The following is a 6,275-nucleotide window of genomic DNA, read 5'->3' on the forward strand; positions in this document are numbered from 1 at the left end:
AACACACACAAATACGATGCTAATGTCCCAGAGGGCAGATAGTTTTTTGAAAGATGACGGAGCGTCGTCTGATAAAGCATCCCACGAATGTATTCACAATGTGTATTACCTCTCCCTTTGTGTGTTGGCACAAAATACGTCAAAATACATTTAAATACATTGTTATCATGGTAATAATAGCCTCATGTCCAGTTCTTTTGCATTGTGGGAAATTCAGCTGCATCAACAATAGTTTCGTGATTAATGACAACTACCAGAATATTGATATTGAATGGTTTCATACTGCATTAACAATCCTTTTAACATAAGAAAATTCAGTAAGCCTGTTGTCTCATTTCTTCTTTAGTGTGTGCAACATTGTGTTGCCAAAGAGGAATTGTATCTGGGAATCTGAACTGTCAGCTGTGGTCAAAGTTAAGTGAAGTCTGAACTCAGGAGACTGTGTTTGCTGCATTCTGCATTGATGGTCCTATTTTCTATCCTTAAAACTACGTGACTCCCTCTCTGCTTTCATCTTTAAAGTTGCATAGGCAACAGCAGTACACAAGTCAGATTGAATTCGATTACAGAGGCCTGCTAGCAGCTCCTCTCCACCGGTGGAGCTTTTGTTGTTCAGAACGTAAGCACCCAGCTGGAGAAAATAGGAGAAAACAGCACCTTGTATCAAAATGACTCACCTTTACTTCTAATGTTTGCGATCAGATATCAGATCAGACTCCAGTTTGAGGGTCCACAAAGAAAATAATCATGGATTTAACTAAGATAACAGCATATTTCTAGTCAGTCTAGCACTTTGGTCCAGAGTGAAATATCTCAAGTATTGGATGGATTGCCATGAAAGTTTGTACAGACATTCAAGGTCTCGCGTAGCATAGCCAGACTAATTTGCAAATGCGTATTATTGTGACATGTGACTGAACCTGCGACATTCCTCTGTCAGGCATAGTATCATACCTGCCACATGTTAGACAAACGGTTGTGGTTGGCCCGACCAGATCCAGGACGGGTGGAAATCTGTCTGATTGGAAGGGGACTCAGACATCTGGTTCCCAGGCTAGGTCACCAGATGTTAAGAGACAGGAAATGTGGGAGAGCAAGAGAGGAAGGGAGGTGATGACATGCAGCAAAAGGCTACGGGTCAGAATTGAACCGAGCCGCTGCGGTAAGGAATCTATGTAAAGCGGGGCACGCTCTAGCGGTGCGCTGACCAGCAGCACAACATTTTTTTTATGAAATGTCTTGACAACTATTTGATGGATTGTCATGAAATTTCTCAGATACTTGTGGTCCCCAGAGGATGAATCCTAATGACTTCACTGATCCCCTGACTTTTTATGTAGCACCACCAGCAGGTTAAAGGTTTCACTTTTACAGTAAAATATCTCAACATCAAAAAGAGGGATTGGCACAGAATTTGTACAGACATTCATGGTCTTCAGAGGACGAATCCTACTGACTTTTATGATCCCCTGACCTTTCCTCTGGCACCAGCATGAGATTGACATTTCTTGACATTTTAGTGCTAATTAGCAGATGTTAGCATATTAACACAATAAAACTAAGATGGTGGAGCTGGTAAACATTATACCTGCTAAGCATTAACATGTTAGCAGTGATGTTAGCATTTTACTGAATAGTCTGAACACTATCCTCAAGGATCTTGGAGAGAAAATAACCAGAAGACAAATGCACTAAAGTTTTCAGCAATTGCCACAACACCTAATCTAAAAAGGAAACGTGTTTATTCAAATCTCTGGTGTTGAGAGGACATGGTGATGCAAATAAGTCTAAAATATTATTTTTCTATCAACTGCAACCGCATCAAAAACTGTTTTTGATCTTGCTGGTATGAATCCAAATGACCAGACTTGTTATATGAATAACACAGCGTGGTGTTTCAGATCACAAATACTTTTGTTCCTTTGAAAAAGCCCAGGAAGATCAAACAAATAATTGAGCACTCTGGGGACAATAAAAAGGTAACAAATCACGATGCCTGTGAGAAACCTGCTTTACACATTTAATTCCCTCTCAACATTGTTTTACATTAGAAAGCGCTTGTGTCACTCTTACAGCTTACTTATATTGCATATCAAAGTATTACAGCTCTCAGGGGAGTGATCATCCACATCATCATCTCAGTCATTAAAAGTCAGTGAAAGTAACTTTTAATGACATGTTCCCTTGTTATTCTACTAGAAATAACTAGAAAATAATTATGTTATAAAACCCAATGGTAGAAACCATCCACTGACCTAGAAAATATAGAAAGTTTCTCAGAATGTGTAAAATATTTATCTCAAATCAGCTCTCTTATTACCTACACTAACAAGGTTATGTCCTTGCCTTAGTTATTATGTACAACCAGATAGCTCAAAATGTATGAATGGATTTACATGATATTAGCTGGACAGTTAGGCCTTGAGCCAAATAGCAATTGATTACATTTTGGTAGTGCTCCAGATCTGGGATTCCACCATTAGGCAGTTATTGTTTTTAATCCATAACTATGAATTTAAGTCGGATAGAGGCTTGATTCCAAATGCTGAGGGTATGTTTGCAGGGTCGAGGAATCAATTCAACTTATAAATGAAACGAGGAATTATGTCTTTGGGTGTAATTGTTGGCTGACAGGTTTTGGCGGAGCTTTACAGTCCTAAAGTCCCTCTCAGTTTGATACTACTAAGTCTGATGCCTCTGTGAGTCTGGGCTTCAGCCAGGTTTAGAGAACTGCAGGACAAGAAAATGATAATCACAGGAGGGGATGTGCTTTTAATGCTTTTCATTTTAATGAAGTTTGCTTTCCTTTCTTTACCCCTGCCTCCTGATTCTTCGCAGAAGTAGTAATTTCCTTACAGGGATTCTGAGGCAATGCAGTGCTCAGTGAGATGCTGTCTTAGATATCCATCTATGCCTCTGGTCCTGGGGTAATTAAGGTTTGGAGTCACCTCAGGAGATATTGTGGCTGCTCAAACTAGCTGGCTTTGGCAATTTGTGGCACAGTGTGGGGGGTAATTCAATGACAGGCTAAGCCAGAGTGCCAGAGTAGTGCATCATGTCCTCCTGAGTGAACCTGTCTGAGTCCATTGGTATTGTTCAGGATGACGGAGGCATAATTGTTTAAAGAAAGGGCCTATTTTTGTCTTTATTATGGTGCTATAGAAAGAAATTACACTATATCTGCAACAGCCATTAGGCTACCGTGGGTCATTTTAGGAGTGAATCCTCTACCATTCAAATATTAATGCTATAGTGCTGTCTGTTGTCAAGCAAATTACCTGGAGCACACAGGTAATGAATCCCATTACAGAAGTGAATAGCTTTTTTCCAGATATTGTGAGGCTAAACATAATATACACAGCAAACATGATAGAAAATGAAGGCTGAGAATTATAATAATATCAATAAAGAAGAAAATCTATCTATAATTAAGGAAGCTGCTTATCCCAGTTGGCTCAATCACAACCACAACAACAGTTAATTGCTTTGTGCCCGAGACAGCGTGTTCCAGTACTTGGGAATTTGGTCTGACAGCACCCTGTACTTCCTCCAACATAAAGTGAAACCCCAGCTGGGGCTTTGCCTTTTAGATCAGAGCCATTCTTATTCTTTTGCTCTATGGCGAGCGGGGGCACTGAGCCCTGGTTAGGAGATGCAGGGAGCCAAGAGCAGTCCAGCCAGTCAATGAGGGGAGTCTGATTAACATTTTCATCCTTTCTGTGGGTTTCCATCGAAGGAGCTGGTGGTGCAAATGACCAATGCAAATGTCTTGGCAAGTGCTTGAATGACAAGAGCACAAGAATGGCACGCTGCAAAGACTCTTGAATACAAAGGCAGTAGTCCTGTAGCCCCAAGGGAGAAGCTTTGATTTATTTACAAACTGTTGGGCTCTGTGATAAGTAACAGCAACAGAGTCAAACACTGGTGGTGCATGCTCGTGTTGTTGCCAACATAAAAGCAGCTCAAGAAAGAACCAGAACTCTCATTTCTCTTCCCGACAACAGGCAGCTCATTCGTCCCAAACTATCTCTGTTGCTGCCATCAGATGATCATGCTCCCACTGCTAGATTAAGGTGATGCACCACACATATCAGTCTTTCAAAGGTGTGTGTGATTGGTTACATGTTTTGAAGTGATGCATCGGTTTGATGCCAGTGCTTCTGACAAGTCACTATCACTAGTACAAATGCTTCCCTCTGTAAAATGTCTGCTGAAAAATCTCTCGACTTGTGCCGCTATTCTACTCCTCTTTAGTTTCATAACCTCTTCCAGCCTATTACATTACATCTTATTTTGCAGTCAGTGATGAACACCTCATTGAAAAACTAATATTAAAATTTAAGAATTAGACCCACTTCTTAATTGAAAATGTATTTGATCCAATCTTAATCACTCTTTGAAAAGTTTAGCTTACAACCACTTATTAGTCTCATTCGTGCATTTCAGGGTGATTCATGGAGCTTGTATGCCAGTCTGTGTCAGATGAAATCAAGTTACTTTTGTCGTTTTTGTCTTTTACGTCAACATACCTGACATGTTCCCTCACATGCTTCCTGATGTCCGGTTGTAGCCAATTTTTGTGATCATGTCTCCACTTTTCTCTGTGACCTTAAGAAGATCCCTCATATACTGAAGCCATGTTTTTTATGATTTAATGATTAAAACTGGATTCAAGACATTTTGGAATATATATATATATATATATATATATAAAAATATATAAAAACACATTTAAATTTACTCTATTGTTGCCTTTTTTTGGTCATTTCCAATCTTGTTGTCTTTTTAATTTTAATCACATAAACTCTAGTTATTGAAATAACTTGCAATCGTAGTTCCACTCTCCCCAGCATGTCAACAAAAATCCAGTAAAGTATCAGACTGACACTCCTCACTGAAACAAACTGAAGTATGTTTTGGCCCAAGTCTGAAGCATGAAACCTCAAAGCCTCAAAGCTACCAGCCACGGAGTGACGTTCCCTGCCTCCACTGCCCCGGGCTTCTTATTTTCTTGATTTTCCAGATAGCTGGTTCAGCCTGTCCAAAAGCGAAATGAGGAAGAGAACGCGAGAGCGTTTGTGACAGGAGGAGACATAGGCGGAGAGGTGACATCTTTTACTGTCGTTATGTTTGCAGAGTCCTCACTAGATGGCAGTGTAGTGTAGGAATATTGTTTGACAAGTTTTACCCTTTTTACCAGACATGGCATCATTTTAGAAACTTCTTCTCACATGAGTGTGTGTGTGTGCATGTGTGTGTGTAAATATAACAAAAATGCAATAACTGCTCAAAGTTATGGCGTCATGGAGGAAGTGTCTGACCCTCGCCATTTGGATGTTTATTGTAATAACTTGTCTTCATCTGACCATGACCTTTGACCTCGCTGGGTGTGCTCCCTGACTGGGGCCGTCCTGTGGGTGTGGTTCAGTGATTGCAGAAAGCTCAGGAAATTAATGTTTTATCAGTCTGTGCAAAGACAACAACAAGAGAGTAGTAGGGAAGGAAAGAGAAGCATCTAAATTTAACTCCTCAGCTGCTGCCAACTCAAACAAAATCATCAGTGGACAGTTTCCTGTCCTCCAAAACATCTGGATTTTCCTTAGATGGATAATATCTATGTTTACTGAGAACACAAACACTGTATAGGCCGATATATCATATTATAGATATCACAGATATCACAAGAGCCTTGGTGACATAGTATGAGCTGGAATCTGCACATAAAGTTACCATATTTGACACTTGATGGGTTTCCAGTGCTCTTATTATTTTGCACCTAGACCCTCGTCTCATGGGCACACATTTGCTGTTTGATTATTTGTCGTCATTGTGCATTTGTTGCTATACACAAAATAATAATTTGCTGCCTATAAGATGTAATTATCTTGTATTTCTACCTTCTCTACAGCAATAGCATGCACTCTTCAGATGCCTGGTGTATTCAGGTGGTGCAGTAAAGAGGGAGAGCAGCACATCCTACTCACTCACTGTAAGAGAGTATGTGGGTGGAGGTGATAGCGGGCAAGCATTCACTGTGTGCAATGTCCTCCTTGACTGCAAAATTTAGAACATGAGACATGCTCAGTATGCAGAGGGAAAATATGTTTGGCAGGAGATTGCTTCAGTTTTTCTCCATTTATAGTTAGATACAGATTTGCAAGTAATTCCTGCTTAAGAAAACATGTAGTTTTACCCTCAAAACGTCTACTTTTGAAGTGCTTTAAATCCTGTGACTTTAGGAAATTACAGCATTACAGCAAGGAAGGATAAGATAT

Source organism: Micropterus salmoides, unplaced genomic scaffold, assembly GCF_014851395.1.
Source record: "Micropterus salmoides isolate LMB-PRFRI ecotype aquatic unplaced genomic scaffold, ASM1485139v1 Ms_hic_scaffold_22, whole genome shotgun sequence".
NCBI classification, from domain to species: Eukaryota; Metazoa; Chordata; class Actinopteri; order Centrarchiformes; family Centrarchidae; genus Micropterus; species Micropterus salmoides.